This window comes from Nicotiana tabacum, chromosome 11, assembly GCF_000715075.1.
Source record: "Nicotiana tabacum cultivar K326 chromosome 11, ASM71507v2, whole genome shotgun sequence".
Classification (NCBI taxonomy): Eukaryota; Viridiplantae; Streptophyta; class Magnoliopsida; order Solanales; family Solanaceae; genus Nicotiana; species Nicotiana tabacum.
Genome location: NC_134090.1, coordinates 103,029,777 through 103,048,183, shown reverse-complemented (window position 1 = coordinate 103,048,183; position 18,407 = coordinate 103,029,777). Strand labels below are relative to the sequence as shown.

The following is an 18,407-nucleotide window of genomic DNA, read 5'->3' as shown; positions in this document are numbered from 1 at the left end:
AGCCGACAAGAAAGTAAGGCAACAAGAACAAGTTGCAGTCTAGCCTAGCTTCTTGTTTTCTTTTAAGCACGGTGTAACAAGGAGATCGGTAAGCAGTGGTAATAGCATGCAACAGCAGTAACATTGCAGTCCTACGGTAGTCCCAGCTACCAAAACTTCCCGAATTACATTAACCTGATTTCCCTTTAGCCAGGGATATGTAGGAAACCTTTGAAGCAAATGTTCGGTTAAATCCTTTTCAAAAAAAAAAATGCTTCACACGGAGTACTCGGATGGGCAAAAATCGCTCACTTTATCTTTGCACGAAAACCTTTCGTGTCTTCGGGCAATGGGGGGCAGCTGTAAGCACGTGATTTTTGCCCTATATGAGAATTACTCCCAAAAAATTCAAAATAAAATGATTTTCCTTGGTGTACAATTTTGAGAATTTTTGTGACATTTTTGGATAATTATTTGTATTTGTCTGTGTATGTTTATTTGTTAAATTAATAAAAAAATACAAAAATATGTCTCATTTTGCATGTAGGATTTAATTTTACAATTGTTAGTAATTGAGTTTGTTTTACAAAAATTAAAAATTACAAAAATAGGCATCTTTTGCATTTTTAGCATTTAATGTCCAAATATACAATTTTATGCTTAATTATTACTTAATTGTGCGTTAATTGTTATTGGGAGTCAATTTGCGCTTTTATAACTTAATTTACTTCTATATAATAATTTAAGGATTTTTAGAATTTAATTTTAGAAAATAAAAAAAAAGCAAAAATATAAAGAAAATCGGAATTGGGCCTCTTCTTCAATTTCAAACCACAAGCCCAAAATTGCCCAACCTTCCCCATGACCCGGTCCATTTTAAAACGGGTCGACCCGGTCCATAACCCAAATACCCAACACCCCATATCTTACATTTGACAAAAAAACAAAAAAAAAAAGAAAACAAAACCCTAAACCTACACTACCCATCCGCTCCCCTCCTCTCTTTCCTTCTTCTTCCTCAAGCTTCAAGAAAGCCAACAATGGCTGCCCTCCTTCTCCTTCTCCAACACACACAGCAACACAGCCATGTCAAGCTCCACCATCATCCGGCAACACCTCTTCTCGCCCATGGCTGCCCCGCCTTTTCCCCCTCACGCCACACACACACACACTCACGCATACACCCTCGCACACACACACACACACACACTGTTGCGTCATCTTCCTCCTTCAACCATGACCACCCCTTCTCTTCAGTGTCTTCCCCAGTCGAGTTCAAGGTCGAGCTCGTCCATGGCTGCCCCTCACCATCTTCTTCTCCATAGCAACAACCTTCCCCTCCCCGTTTCCCGTCGTCAAGACCAAACGAGCCTACTGTTTTGTGCTGCTGATCCACCACTGTTGTTGCATCTTCTTCTCTTCGTGCTGCTACTCCTTCTGCTACGTCCAGCCATGGACGAGCTTCATCGAGCTCGAACTCGAGCTCCCATGACTGCGGCTGCATCTTCTCCATCGCGGGCTGCTGCTGCGTTTTTCTTCTCCAGCTGCTGCTGCTTCTGTGTTCAACCTCGCCTCCCATGGCCGCTTGTGTCGTCGACTAAACGACCATCTGCTAAATAGCCTTCGTCGCCACCATCTTCTCCAAGCAGCAATGAACGTCGCTGCTGCTTGCTTCGTCCACATCCCTCCATCGAGCTTCGTCTTTGTTTAAGTTTTCGGGCTGATTCGAATTATTTTGGTGCGATAATTGTTTCCGAGCAGATTTGTTTTCATCCAAGTTCTTCGTCGTTTCGATCCGGTTAGTGGGTTTTGAGTTTCATTTTTATCCGTATTTTGTTTTGATATTCTCAAATCTAAAATCGGTAAATGTTTGATTTTTGTTTTGTTCATGTTCATTGTTTTGTTAATTTTTCAGTTTGTTCATGTGAAGTTGTTAGCTTAATATTGTTAGATTCAAATTTAAGTTTAATTAATTATTTCTTTAGTTTGTTTCATGTGTTGTTATGTATTTTTCAGAAATTGTTAATGTTGTTTAAATCATTTGAATCCGTCATTTTTGTTGTTTAAAATAGATTTAATTCATGTTCATCTTTGTTTGAATTTCATCCAGTAATTTAATGTTAGTTTATGTTTTGGTTTTTGATTTGTTGATTTAGTTTGAATCATGTATTGTGTTGTTAATATTGTTGTTTCCTTGCTCATCCATTTTTGGTCTAAGTTAACCAGGATTGGTTCCCAATATGGTTAATTTATTTCCATTAATTTGAAGTTGAATGATTCATCTGTGTTCATATGGTTTGTTGTTGAGTTTGTTTAAGAAATTGGTCTTATTGGCTATATTTTGGTTGAGTTTGATTAATTGATTGGTTATAGCTGATGGGGGTAAAATGGTAATTGCAATAAGGTCGGAGGGGTAGTTTGGGAATTGAACATTTTGAATAATTCTTTATGTAAGCATGGGGGACAAGATGTAATGGGTTGAGGTTGATAATAATTGTTTAATATAGTGGGGGACAAGACATAAATTAGTGGAGAAATATTGTAATTGTTTATGTTAGGCATGGGGGACAAAATGTAATGGGCTGGGATTGATATATTTATTTAATGTAGTGGGGGACAAAGCGTGTAGGCATGGGGGACAAAGGTTTAAAATAAAGAAAACATTAATTAGTGGGGACAAAGCATGTCATTAGGGGGAATATTTCGGGTTGTGGATTCAAGACAAGAGTCTTGCTATATATAGAGTCATTTTTGACACATTTTGGGGATGAGGATTAGGAGGATTATCTTCTAGAGAGATTATTATTGGGAGAATATTTTTTAGAGTAATACATTCTGGAAAATTTCAAGAGTGTTAGAGAGTAAACGAGAAAGACAATTTGAACTTTCACTTGAATAATTTACGTTTTGCCTTTTCTCGAGTGTTATTCAAAATCAGTAAACTACTGCATCTTGTATCTGTCTCTCTTATGCTTTGACTGCGATTGCACTTTGGTATTACTGATTTTTCAATCCGTTGTTGGGTTATTCTACTGGTTGTTACTGGTTTTGCGGTGTTGCTGAACCTGCTGTTGCTGTGTTATTATTGCTGCTGACTTCTCCTTCTTTTGTTCTTGTACTGCCATTTCCAGGTACACATTTGTACACTCTCGGCTTGAAGCGAAATGAAATATTAATCAGGCTTTGTTCCTGTTGAATTCCTCCTGTTTAGATTTGTGTTTGAATATAATTTTCCTTTCTTTGTATAAAAATGTAGTTGACTGATTAATGAGTAATGAGGTTGCATATGTATAACTTCTTCATCTAATAATGTTAGTTTAAATTAATCGAAGAACAGGTAATTTGTTTCGATGTTATTGTGTATCTATCTCATGTTCTAGTGTTAGTAAATGATAGAATATAGAATAAAAACAATTCATCTTGGTACAAACTCAACTGCAATTTTTCATTTGCATTAACCACAAACTAATAACTAATAAGTTACGTTTGTTTAAGCATGTAATTAATCGGGAGATTTCCTTTTATTTTTAGAGACAAACTTATAGAAAATGTAGTCACTGTAGGTTTGTTTTTTTAAATAAAAATGAGACGAGCCTCGCCCAATACAAAATACCAATTGCGGGGCCCTCAATAATCGGTCATAATTTTACTTAGAATTTGGGATGGAGTGTTTAGTGAATTTCACTGCCTTCCCCAAAGATAATAACGCGTTAGCCTCTTTAGACGCGATTTAATTAAATTACTTTCTTAAACTCGGGTGCACATTTATGTGACCCAAATCGAAATCTCAGCAGAGTTGAAATGTGTCTCTAATCACGGGTACATTGATTGTGACGTGGTTCGAGATGCGTGTCCATGACGTTGTAAATTCCTTTTGAAAAATAAGAACGAGATGAGCCTCGCCGAATAAAAATACAAAATTGCGGGGCCCTCAGTCAATATTTGCTTTAAAATTGCTTGGACTTCGGGATGGACCGTTTAGCAAAATTCCACGGCCCTAACCAAAGTAAATGATACGCTAGTTACTTTAGGCGCGCCTTTAATAATTTAATTTTCTTAAACTCGGGTGCACATTGATGTGACCCAAATCCAAATCTCAACGGAGTCAAAGTGTGTCAACGACCTCGGGTACATTGATTGTGACGCGGTTTGAGATACATTTTCACAATGTTGCAATTCTTGATAAAATAACAGTAAATGATAAAAGCGGTTAAAAGTTAAATTTTGCACATAGGTTCAACATGTATTAAATCAGATAATCAAGCCAAATATGACAGTTGAGCGACCGTGCTAGATTCAAGGAACTCGGGAATGCCTAACACCTTCTCCCGGGTTAACAGAATTCCTTATCTGGATTTCTGGTACGCAGACTGTAATATGGAGTCATTCTTTTCTTCGATTCGGGATTAAATTGGTGACTTGGGACACCCTAAATCTCCCAAGTGGCGACTTTGAAATAAATAAATAAATCCTGTTTCGATTGTCCTTTAATTGGAAAAAACTCTTACGCCCCTCGCGGGGGCGGAAAAATGAGGTGTGACAGTATTTATTGCGTATTTATGAGTGTCATTCTTTCCGGTGACAAACGGGATAATTGCGTTCGATTCTAACTATTCCTCGCCTTAGGTTCCACGTGTTATTCTCTTTAGCGGTCACCTAGCATAGCATATTTTACCCTATACAGATAGTCCCTCTGCTTTCCGGTGATATAACTTTGTGTCATCGGGAAGTTGGTAAAAATACTCTTCTTGGCGGGAATTACTATGTTCCTTCTGAAAAGCTTTTGACGGTTGATTAGATGCACGCCTCTCCGCATTTAATACCCCGAACACGCGTCATCCCACGATTCAGCATAACTTTTGTCAGTTATCGAGGTAATCATGGCCACGAATTTAGCCGCCTAAACTTTTACTTATACGCATCAACCTTCTCCATTCATACTCCATAATTTATCAAACTTCCTTTATTCAACTTGTATCATGTTCTTCGACAAAACTTTTTTTTTCATCCATTACATACAATGGCTATGTCTTCAAAGAACACCAGTTCTTCAAAGAACAAGACCAAAGCCGAGGATGTTGTTCCTCCAACAGTGGGCACCATCATCCCTAGAAGTCTTGTTATAACAAAAGACTTCGAAGAGAAATTTCCCTTGGCTAACTCTCGTACATGTGACGTTAGCCGGTATCCTTCTTCCATCCGCCTTTCCAGCATTCCTGCTGTGAAGGAAGATTACCGATGCCAAGATTTGGATATTATTGCTCCTGATCAGAACGAGTAACCCTACCCATAGAGGGTTTTACATATTTTTACACGTATCCTTTTACTTTGGGAGCATTTTCTTTGAGTGGAGAGATTGACTCTGTTATTGTAGATTTCTGCCTCCGCTACCAGGTGTGTTTGGCACAAACAAGTCCTTCTGTTTGGAGGATGGTTGCTTGTCTTTGACATTTGTGCCAAGAGACGGGAGATGAGCTATCTTTAGCTTATGTGATTAATCTCTATTCCCCCAAAATCTTCCACGGGGGAATGATAAATTTTAGCAAACGCGGCCACCATGCTCTATTATCTAGCATGGATGATGACAATGACCATGGGTGGATGGAACGGTTCGTTGCAGTTGCCACCAATGACATCATTGCGGCATTGACTTCATCCTTTTCGGAATCGTAGAATCGCACTAGTAAGCTCCTTGGTTAATATTTTTTTCATTAGGTATTTTTCCATATCCATATTGATCATCCGTCCTTTGCTTGTTTCAGCAACTCGATAGGTTCCACCTAGGGTTGAAGGGTTGGACAAATGGGTCCAGAAAATCTTAGACGTCACTACAGCCGAAACCCGCACGTGGAAAGAACTGGCCCTCAAATACGGGTGGAAGGCCAAAAATCAGGTAACTTTGACTCATCTCGTTTCTGCTTTTTATGTGAGGGAATTGATTGATCCCTTCTCCCTTTTTTCTGAAATCAGGTCTACCTGCAGTCTTGGTTTTTGTCCCCGATGAGGACGTTTTGGCTGATCCTGCTGATGCAGGGAGGCTGCTTTAGGAGGCGCTTACTCAAACAGGTGTCTCAAGCCTTCTTCAGGTACAAGTGTTTCATCACGGAGTCCCCGGCCGGAGAACAAGCAACCAAAAAAAGGCGTTCCTCCATGACCGGGAAACGAATAAGTAGGAGAAGACTGCTACTCCCGAGTCATTTCCGGAAGTTGTGGTGACTAGCCCTCTTCCCTGGCCGGTCATAGACACTGTGATGATCGACGATAATGGAGAAGTTGGTGATGGGGAAGCTTCTCTACATAGAAGGTGATGATCCTCCTCAACTCAACAAAATACTTAATATGCTCAGTTAGTTACACCAACCGAGGACGATGTCTCGGTACTTTAGGAGGAGTTTTAGATGGTAGAAAATGCCAACTCTTGTTGCCCAATCCCACTCGCTGAGCCCGGTACCATAAGGATAAGTTTTAGGCCCTTACCGTCTTCGGTTGATGAGCAACCAACAACCTGCACTATGTTTGTTGCAACTTCTTCTCATCCTTCAACGCCTTCAGCTTCATCACCTTCTTCACCAACTCTTCCTCCAACAATTGCTACATCATCTCCACCGGTCGTGTCCGCCCGAGAAGAATATATTCCTCTTCCCCAGTCTCCAGTTCATAGGAATTTGGGGAAAAATTATGGTGCCCCCTCAGAAGATCCGCAAAGGAGGAGGAACGTTACTCTCTCGGTCTCCATCGGATGCAATTTGTTATCCCGGTTAGTGGAACTTGCTAACTATCTGAAGCCTTTGGCTTCAAAAAAATATTGGGAAAATATACATGCTCTCTCTCGAGAGTGCTTGTTAAACAATGACATGTACAATGTCGCAGCAGTACATTCTTTACTTTCTTTGCTATTTCTTCTATTTTCGCCTTAAAATATCCTCTCTTATTTTGTAGGCCAACTTTCTTGCTTTCAAGGGACTTCAGAGGTTGATTCGGTAAAAGGAGGAACTTACCTCCGAGCGGGATTAACTTTTGGTTGAGCGGGACCAAGCCATTACTCGCCTCTCGGAACTGGAAACCAAAGTTGCTGAGACCATTGTGTTAGAAGCTCGTTTGCAGCAAAATGAGCAAGAAGTGGAGACCCTTAGTCAAGAGATCGCCCCGTTGAGGGTTCAATTTAAAGAAACTAAGGCCAAATGAGTTGAAGTTCATAATGTCGTTCTTGCCACATCCAATCGTGAGGCTGCCTCCGCTGAAAGATTGATCAATTTATAGGCAACCTTGATTTCCAAGACTGAAGAGCTTACTGCTGCGGGGATGAAATACGCCCAGTTGGAGGAGAAGTATAGGAGAACTATTAAGCATAATAGGCTCTTTAGCTCAACCGCTCGTGATCTTGATGTTAGCCTCCAGTTCGTGAGGTCCGCGCGGGAGAATCTTTCTGCTGAGGTTGACCAACTTAAAGAAGAGCTTCAGTGCCGAACAGCTTTCCTCATTGTTGAAAAAATGCATTTTATATATAGCATGAGGAGAAAAACCTTGGAAGAGTCCAAAGCGGGTATCATTGACTTTGATGCCGAAATCGCTAAGGCCTTTGATATGGAGTTCATTGTAGAAAGAGGTCTTCCAGCCAAGCCTGATGCTACTGATTCTTCTGGTTCCGTTTTTGAATTCTTGGGAACTGAAGAGGAACCGTAAGGGGATGATGCTGGGGGCCAAAATTTTGAAGGCCAATATATCGAACCAGCGGCGGATCTATCCACTTCCCCCGGTGGTGCGAACGCTACTCTTCCTCCGGGCTCCAAAGATATAGCAGTTTATCTTTTCCTTTCTTTTTCCAACTTGTGTATCTATGCCGTTTTGGCACGTTTATTGTAAATAAAAATGGCTTTTGCTCAATTATTACATGAGTCTTTTTACGTTCTTTCGTTTGAATATTTATGCAAGTTTTAACATTTGCATTCTTTTTTGCTTAAGTGTTTTACGCAAGTTTTATTGTTTGCATCTGATTATGTAAGGCGTTGGGTGTATTTTTTCCCCAAAAGCATTTGGATTGTGGGCACAAATTCGTCCTAAATCAACCCTTTAACATGAGAGTTTTTATAAGTATTTGCGCAACTTTGCTCTTTGCGTCTTTTTGTGCAAGGCTTCGGGTGTATTTTTCCCCGACGACATTTTGATTCCGGGTATAAGTTCTTCCAAAATCAACCCTTTAACGTGAGGGTTTTTATAAGAGAGGGCCCTCTTATGTTTATGATGCTCTTGAAGAGGACGCTTCATGTTCACTACGACACTAGCATTTGAAGTACTTGTTTAACTTTCAAATGATAAAGTCAATTCATCGTTCAGACAAAAAATAAGATAGAAATAAAAGGACTTCACTTTATTCCTTCCATTTTAAAAAAGTACATAGGTATTCATTATGCTAATTTAGAGATTGTCATTTATTGTGGCTAACTTGCAAAACTTGTTTCGACGCGGCTAGTCGCGCAGTCCCTGGTCTCGATGACACAACTATGTTTCCGGTTTTTGTTTCTCGGTTGACATGGCAGTCATTGTTTTCGTATCCTCATATCATTCTCCCCAGTGTTCGAATGCGAAGAATGCAAATTGGAACACTGGAAGTTTTGCACCTTCGAGGACCCCACTAATGAATTGCTAGACAATCTTTAACTCAGTAACAAACTTCGCTTCCTCTTAGGAATTTATGCTATTGAGAAAGACTATCTAACAATCCTTAAGTGGTTTGCACTTGCAAACGGTCGGGTAACCTTTATTTGATAGCAAACTTTACTTTTCGGTAGGAATTTTGCTATTGAGCGAAAGATTAACTAACCGTCCGCGTAGTTCTTCGCTGTGTGCCTTGTTATTAGAAGGTCTTATTGTTGTTGTTGAAACTTTCTTTGTAGTATGCTTTCCGTTGCTTCCTTGTTAACTAACTGGATCGAGTCGTGCAATCAAAGCCTCATACTCTACTTCATTGTTAGTTAAAGGGACTGTTCTGATGACTTGCCTTAGGGTTTCTCCCGAAGGTGTGGTTAACACTATGATAAGCACGAACCTTTTTACATTAGAGGATCCATCCGTAAATAAGGTCCAAACTCCCGATATCGATTCTAACACTATTACTGCCTCTTTGGTTGCTAGAGGCAACAATCTCGGACTAAAATTGGCCATAAAGTCAGCCAAGACGTGTCACTTAATCGAAGTCCTTGGTTTATATTCTATATCGAATTCACTCATTTCGACGGCCCATTTGGCCAACCTAACTGAGAGTTCGGGTTTGTAAAAGATATTCTACAGAGGAAAAGTGGTTATCACAGCTATCGAGTGACATTGGAAGTAGGGCATCAACTTCCGAGTGGAAACTACGAGAGCTAAGGCCAGCTTGTCTAAATGCGGGTAGCGAGTTTCTGCTCCCGTTAAAATTTTGCTAACGTAATAAATGGGAGATTGTATACCTTCGTCCTCACGGACCAAAACTACACTTGCCGCTACTTCCGAGACTACGAGGTAGACCAATAGTGTTTCACCCTTCTTTGGTTTCGAAAGCAACGGAGGGCTTAACAAGTACCTTTTCAAATCTCTCAAAGCATGCTAGCACTCTGGGGTCCATTCGAAGTTGTTTTTCTTTCTTAGTAGTGCGAAGAAATTGTGGCATTTCTCTGATGACCAGGAGATGAACCATTTCTCCGACACCAGGAGATGAACCTGCTCAAAGCGGCCACTCTCTCCGTGAGCCTTGAGACTTCTTTCACGCTTGACAGCTGGTCCGGGATGTCTTCGATGTCCTTGATATTATTGGGGTTTACCTCAATCCCCCTTTGTGATACCAAAAATCCTAGGAACTTGCCAGAGCTGACCCCGAATGCGCATTTCTCGGGGTTAAGATTCATGTTATGCTTCCTTAGGATATCAAAGGTTTCTTGCATATGCTTAAGGTGGTCACCTGCATTCAAAGACTTAACGAGCATATCGTCTATATAAACTTCCATAGTTTTTCCTATTTGTTTTTCAAACATCTTGTTTACGAGTCGCTAATAAGTGGCTCCGACATTCTTCAACCCGAAAGGCATTACATTATAGCAATATATGCCAAAAATCATTATAAACGAAGTTTTTTCCTGATCTTCCGAGTTCATCTTAGAGCCCGTTTAGCCATTAAAGTTTTTTCATATTTTTCAAAATCAGTGTTTGGCCATAAAATTTAATATTTTCACTTGAAGATGAATTTTGGAATCTTTCAAAAATTTTAAAAACTCCAAAAAGCTATTTTTCAAAATTTCACTCACATCACTCACAAAAATTCAAAAATAATCCAAAATTATATTCATATCCAAACACAACTCTAATTTTCAAATACCATTTTCACTTGAATTTTTTTTATTTTTTTCGAAATTTTACAATTGTTATGTCCAAACGCCCACTAAATTGGGTTGTACCCGGAATAAGTATCGAAACTCATTAACTCATGCCCGGTCGTCGCATCAATCATTTGATCGATATTTGGGAGTGGGAACGAATCTTTCCAGCACGCCTTATTCAAGTCCTTATAATCTATACATATGGAAAATTTATTAATCTTCTTAGGAACTTCTACTACATTAGCTAGCAAATCTGGATACTTTACCTCTCGGAACGAAATATTAAGTAAGCGAGTTACCTCTTCTTTGACGAATTTTTAAGGCCTCCGCAATAGGGCGTTTCTTTTGTCTTACCGGAAGGATGTTGGGATCCAAACTTAGCTTGTATACGACTACCTCCGTCGGGATACCTATCATGTCCGTATGCGACCACGCAAAGCAATCGGGATTAGAGTTAAGAAATTAAATAAAGGCAGACCTAAGCTCGGGGTGTAGTCCTGTCCCGAAGTGGAATTTCCCTTCTAAGAATTCTTCGAACAATGCAACTTTCTCGAGCTCTTCCACCGTGGATTTTGTTGCATCCGTTTCTTCTAGTACCTGGAAATACCTTGGCACCTGATAAGATTCCGACACTTCTACAACCGGGCTAACTTCAATCGATTCGGGAGTGGGCGTCGGTTCCTGTAGTTGCTATGCCACATGCTCATTCCCTTTGCTACTGGAGACCAAAATCGCATTTATCTCCCTTGCTGCCGGTTGGTCGCCCCTTATCTATTTAATTCTTTTGGGCATTGGAATTTTCAGCAATTGATGATACGTTGATAGTACAACTCTCATCTCGTGCAACCATGGTCTTCCTAGAATAATATTATATGCCATATCACCATCTACCACTTTAAAAAGAGTCATTTTTATCACTCCTTCGGCGTTTGTGGGCAACAAAATCTCTCCTCGATTTGTCACACTGGCGAGATTGAATCCAGTAAGGAGTTTTGTGGCCGGAATAATGCTTTCTGTGAGTTTAGCTTACTCCAATACTCTCCATTGTATGATATTGGCCGAACTCCCTGGATCCACTATAACGCATTTGATTTTAAAGTCTGGAACATTTAAAGAAATTACCAGTGCATCGTTGTGCGGTAGCACCAATCCGTCTGCATCCTCCTTCGTGAAAGTGATGTCATCTTTAGCAACTTCCCGGAGTCTCTTGCTATGAGTTATTGATACTTTCATCTTTTTTGTTGCCGATAAGTTGACCCAGTTGATCCCGTACACCCCGAAGATCATGTTGATCGTCTGGCGCGGGGGATCCTCTCATGCTTTCGAAGGCTCCGCGTTATCCCGATTGTGACCGTAGTTGTTCTTGGCCCGGTCACTTTAAGAATTCTCTTAGATGGCCATTCTTCAATAATGGCGCCACTTTTCCCGGAGATGTCGGCAGTCCCCAGTCTGGTGGCCATTCATCCCGTGGTATTCACACCATAAGTTGGGATCCCTATGGTTGGGATCGGATCTCATTGGCTTCGGGAACCGTGCTTCTTTGATGTTTCTCATAGCTAATACCAACTCTACTACACTGACATTGAAATTGTATTAAAAAAGCTTGGGGTAAGAAGGATCCCGCATACCTGACTCTTTTTTGTCCTGCAATGATTTATTGTTCCGACCGCGATTGGTCCTTCTGTTGGTAGTAAACCTATACGCTGACCGGAAACCTCTACCGCAGCCTTCGGTCCGTTCATAGAGCAAAAACTAGCCCATGGAACACCGTCTGTCCGTATCGAAATCGTCTTTTGATTTTTATTTGTTCTTCTCACGTCCTTTTGCCGACGACTTGAAGCCAACCTAATCATCTTCTACCCTTATCATCGACTAATACAGGTTGTGGACGTCCGCCCAAGTCGTTGCTTAGAACTCAAACAAACTTTCCTCCAATTTTCGGGAAGTGTTTGAACTTCTTGGATTCAGTCCCTAGGTGAATGCTTCAGCCGCCCATTCATCTGAAACAACCGGGAGAAACATCCTATCATTTTGGAATCGGGTAACAAACTCTCGCAGCAACTCAAATTCTCCTTATGCAATTCTGAATATGTCTACCTTTCGGGCCTGGACCTTTCTAGCCTTGGTATGAGCTTCAATAAAAGAATCAGCGAGTATCTCAAAGGAATCTATGAAATGCTCGGGTAACAGTGAATACCACATCAAATATCCCCTCGTGAGAGTCTCTCCAGATTTTTTCAGCAAAAAAAATTCAATCTCGTGGGGAGCTAAATCATTCCCCTTCACCGCCGTTATATAGGTGGTAATATGATCATGAGGGCCTGAAGTTCTATCATACTTTGGCACGTCAGGCATTTTAAACCGCTTTGGGATTAATTCTAGTACCACACTTGGTTTGTACGGCAACTGAGTATACTTCTTTGAGTCCGGACCTTTCAGCACCAGTGCTGCGCCCGAGATTTGGTCAGTGCAGGTGTTCACTTCTCTCATAAACCGTAAGGGTTTATTCTTGAAGGGATCGCTTTCGTTATTGGGGCCGGATCTGCTCCCCCCAGCCCCATCGAAACCAACCTCACCCCTCGGGGTGTTATTGTCGACCCTCTGCGTTATTTGATTTGCGGGAGAGCCGGCAGGAACTGGATCTCGTTTATTCGCGTTATTGGAAGCCCCCGATAACGCCTGCTTCAACTCCATTATAACCTTATCCTGCCGTGCGAGGTGGCCTAGAATGATCGTTTGTTACTCTTATAGGACCCTTACCGCATCAACAACATTCTCCTCTTCAGCATCATCGGGAGTTGCCTCCCGAACATGTCACATGTACCGTCGGTCGTGGACCGGTGTGCCATCATTCCCCTCATTATGGGTATCACTGATTAAATCATCGAAATGAGACTGGTCTCCTCGAACCTCAGGATTGTGTGTGTGTTTACACCATTATTTGCCATTTCTTATGATTTTTACGACGACAAATAATCAAAACACGTTTCAAAAGAGGCAAGGATCAAGTTAATTACACGGTAGTCTAGGCCCCACGGTGGGTGCCAACCTGTTTACTCATAAAATGATAAAGTTGAATTTATACGTGGTTTCTAGACAAGTGAATTAATTCGATCCTAAAATAATAAAATAATTAAAGAAATATGCAATACTTAGCCTTGAAATGAAGATGAAATCACGAAAAACAGTAATCCCGGGGGTAGAGCTTCCGGGCACAACAGTGATGAAACCAAGGAACAAGAAAGTAAAATTGTGTAAAGCTTTTAATCGATTATAGCGTAAGTTTGCCAGAAAAGTCCTATTTTTACAATGATAACAGAGCTCCCTACTTATAGCTATGTCTAGGGAACAAGGTCCTAGGATCGTGCCCTTCTTTAATGTCAATTATGAGGGTCATTGATGAAGGTGTAACGATGAGCATGAATGACAAATTCTCTATAACGGACAACGCACTAAATGCTGTGGAATATTCTCCATTAGATGCCGTTATTTATTGCGCCTTTATGTGTGTCATTCATTCCGATGACAAACGGAATAATTGCCTTCGGTTCTAACTATTCTTCGCCTTAGGTTCCACGTGTCATTCTATTAAAGGATCCCTAGCATAACATATTTTACCCTATACAATATACTTATTTTATACAACATTCTTGTTCTTCTTACTCGAGTTTCAATTTGAAATTTCAACCAAAACTAACTCTAGTGTTCATCAAACTCCCTCAAATAAGATATAAACTCCAACAATATTCTCAATTAACAGAACACACATTTCGAATCAAAGCTTAAAAGCTTTTTAATAACTGTCAATGAAGCTTTTTTTTAATAAATTTAATGTTTATGATTTCTTAGTGTGTAGTGTGTTTGTGATTACAAATTTTCTTACGAGGTTTGAGAATTTGTTCAATGATGATTCAGTAATGGAACTTTTGATGATTTTTGAGAGAGAAACGAGAAGATATTAAATAGAAAAAGTGGCTATAAAAAATGAGAAGAAAAAACTAATTACAGCGGTGGGTTAGCGGAGGAAGATAAGAGTCGTGGGTGGGAGGAGCTGATAAAGGTGGAGTGGATTATTACATTTTATGCCTATTAGCTTGTGGGCATATCATAACTTATAAAGTTTTTGAACCCTTTGACCACTATATTATGCTTTTGTATTGTATTAAGGGGATTTAAAATATAATATATAGAGGTAAAAAATAAATTTTATTTTATATATAATGTAATTTTTCGACGGGAGGGATTCGGATAAACACTTTTCTGCCACCTAAATCCGCTCCTGCTTCTGGTTTTAAAAGATTTTATACATAGAATGTAATTAAGAAAGGAGTCTATAAAAGTGATAAATAAGTTTGCAATTAACACATATACATGAATGTTCCAACAATAAATATAGTTTCGCTTTAGAGAGCAATTTTGTTTTGGGAAAAAAAAAAGTTTTCGAAAAAGTAATGGAGATGGGAGGAAAATTAAATACTACTACTTTTTTTTTCTTCTAAAAAAGTTGTTCAAAATCAAATCTATCCGGGGTCAAATTTAAATTTTAAACTCAAAAAGGAGAAGAAAATTATAATATGCAAATATGTGTGCATAAAATAAAAGGGGGAACAAAAAGGAAGCTTGTTCCTTCACCTCGAATCCTATGATCTCTCTTCCAAAACCCTAAAAGAAATTCCTTCTTGCCATCTCTCTCTCTCTCACGCCATGGGCTCAATGCATTTCGCAATATTTACTCTCTTCACAATGCTCTTCATAAACCCACATCCATCATCAGCTTCATCTCTCCCAATTTCTGTAAACGAAAAAAACATTTACGACATTCTCAACTCCCATGGCCTCCCTGTTGGTCTTTTACCCAAAGGAATTACCAATTTTTCAATGGATCCATCATCGGGACGCTTCGAGGTGCATCTACCGCAATCTTGTGCTGCCCAATTCGAAACCCATTTACGGTACGATAGCACCGTGTGTGGGACCCTCAATTATGGTCAGATTTTAAACATTTCTGGTGTTGCGGCTCAGGAATTATTTCTTTGGTTCGCTGTCAAAGGGATCCGTGTAGATATTCCTAGTTCTGGGTTGATTTATTTTGATGTTGGGGTTGTTTCTAAGCAGTTTTCTCTTTCTTTCTTCGAGACCCCACGTGATTGCACCATTACGGACAATGAACTGCCTGAAAATCTCGTCTTCTTTGACAATCGCGAACGAACTATTGAGGTTTGATACCATTTCTTACCTATGTGTGCCTGCTTATTTGCAGAATGTTTAAATGCCCGTCTTGTTTGGGCATTTGGGGCTTTTCTTACCCCCCCCCCCCCCCGGTTGCTGACTTGGCTAAGACCTTGGTTAGTCATGATCTTCTTGGATGTTTAATTCATAATTGTTAAAAAAGAATAAATCTTGAGAGTTGTTTTTAGGTTCTGCTGGCAATGGAGTTTGCAGCTCGAAATTTCTAACAAATGCATCCTTTTGAGGATTGATCCATTAATTTTATAGTAATAAGTTCATTCTGAGGCTTGTTAGTTGTTACACTACCAGGCATTCTTGGCAAAGTGTTCAATAATAATTTATGATCTTGCTTTTGCATTCAAGTGTTCGCGAGTCATTCGAGGTTTTTTGCCTGCATTCATTGTCATCTGAAAGGAAGTCTTTTAACTTTCTTAGGTCTAAATTCATGAAAATGAAATTGAATGTTGATGCATTGAATGGATTGGTTGCTCGTCTAGCATCTCTATGCTTATTTCCCCACTTAATTGATCTTTTCCTGAAGAATAACACGCACTACTCTTCAAAGCTGCATTTTTTAATTATAGATTGATGGTTTTTTCCTTTCTTATCCTGTTTAATTTAAAATGTGAAATGAATTTTTGACAATCTTTACCGATAAAAAGTTTACTGGGATGACCTGAAATTTCTCAAGCTTAGAGTGATAAAAGAGTACCGTGATGACCTGAAATTTCTTATTCATTCTGTTGCAGACTCTACCAAGGAAGATAATTAAAGAACGTCCCCAGGAGAGTATGGCCCAAGCTGTTTCCTAAATTGGAGAGGAAGAAAGCTTCGTCGATGATAAGGACATGTCGATGAATTCCTGGTTCTTCCTGAAGGCCAAGAGTTTGTTTTCACCCTTTGTGTGATTGGTAAATCTGACATTCGCACCATCCCATTTTCCCTAAATGCTACAGCTACCACCGAGTAAGTTGTCGTAATGTTGTTGAAGTGGAGGATTTCAAGCTAATGGTAGCCAGGTTCCTGCTGGTCATGTATGAAGCTAAAGTATTGATTTTGTATTTGTATAGTTGACCAAGTATATGATTTTGTTCTAACCATATAAGCATACTTGCAGTTTATGTAAATCGAAATAGTAACAAATGTCTGAATTTGAAGTTAAGATAAATCTTTTGCTAGCTCATTATCTTGCATTATTAGTTCTTTGGAGTATGACAAGGTAATGAAGAAATTTTGCTGCATATTTTCAAGTCAATAACATGTCATTTTGTTTCCAATCCTGCAGGCTGAGGTATTACTATTATAGAAACCAGTACCATGTTGGTAATGTGGTGAGATGTTGCTCACCACATGTCAGATTTGATTTCATATTACACTTACCCGACATGACAGATGTATTTGCCAATGTCATTGGTTCTGGGAAAAAATTGCATGTCCTTTCCGTAGTTGCAAGCGCATGAATTTAAAGGCAAGCATATTAGCATAATGATTTGCTTAGTGTTTGGAGGAAGCTCAGCAGTCTCCTTCGGCAATACTGCAGTGATGGAATGTTTATTATTACCATATCAACCAAGGGGCTAGAATATGTTATCTGCAAATTCTTCTCCCTACATTGGTCCCGGGCGTATGAGTGCAGTAGGCAAGTTTAGCTGCAACTGAGCTCAAGGTGTTGGTGGGACTTGGGAGATAGGTACATGTATTCGGTGAACCTGTGCTGGTGGGGCAGACTTGAACCCCTTCTTTCGCCAGCTTTATCTGTTGCTGGTCTGACTTTTGCTATATGCAGCATTTTAGCAATTCGGTCACTGCTGCGCCAACAATCCCCACAGGAATGGGAAATGGCTATATAGCCGAAATATGCATGAAAATTTGTGTGATTCGCTAGCAAGGATTAATCGCATATGGATAAGTGGGTTTTCTTTAGAACTTTCCGTAGTGAAATTTTGTTTGATATGCTCGGTCAATCGATGAATTTGATATCTTTGAACCGTCAAACTTTGGTATATACCTAGATAACCATAAATCACACAATCAATCCTTAATCGTCTTTGGTTCTCATTGTTATAATTGTTTCAGTCATGAATACTATCTTGTTTTATAAGTGCATAGAAAACTGACCTTACAACATCCTCCTTGAAGCGGCTAACACTTTATACTTACATAAAGATTCCTAAATGTGTCATCCCATGGGTACACTATTTGATATGCCCTGTATCAAAGTTAAAATCCATTGAGAAGCCTTAATGCTTTATCTCTGGTGCTGAACATTGTCACATTACGAGAATGGACTAAATTATTTGACGATGTTGAATTGTCATCAACGACTTTGTTTGATTTCTATGAACCTAGTTCTTGGATCTCCGGTCTTCTGGCTAGAGTTATCGTCACAATGACTTGTCCTTGTCTATAGTCCCATTCCCCTTGATGATCTCTCAACTACCTTTCTAGTTAGGCCTTTTGTAAGTGGATCTAACACGTTATCGCTTAACTTTATGTAGTCAATTGTGATAATTCCTCGAGAGAGTAGTTGCCTAACAGTTTTATGTCTTTGTTGTATATAACGAGATTTTCTATTATACATAACGCTCCCAATCCTTCTAATTGCTACTTGACTATCACAATGTATGTACATTGGTGCCAACGGTTCGGGACAAAATGGATTATCTTCCAAGAAATTTCGGAGTCATTTAGCTTCTTCACCCGTTTTATTTAAGGGTATAAACTCATCCTTCATTGTAGAGAGGGCAATACAAAATTGTTTGGACGATTTTCAAGACACCGTCCCTTCACCAATAGAGAATACATATCCATTTGTGGACTTTGAATAAGTTGAATCGGTGATCCAGGTTG

The 18,407-nt window shown here is 39.7% G+C and overlaps 1 long non-coding RNA gene across 1 annotated transcript; it reads left to right on the top strand.

Moving 5' to 3' along the window:
• The first annotated feature begins 14,929 nt into the window (after positions 1-14,929).
• On the top strand, positions 14,930-16,739 carry LOC107824495 (uncharacterized). The gene is made up of 2 exons (XR_012696660.1): positions 14,930-15,545; positions 16,307-16,739. It is a non-coding gene; the product is annotated as an uncharacterized LOC107824495 (long non-coding RNA).
• Positions 16,740-18,407: the final 1,668 nt, after the last annotated feature.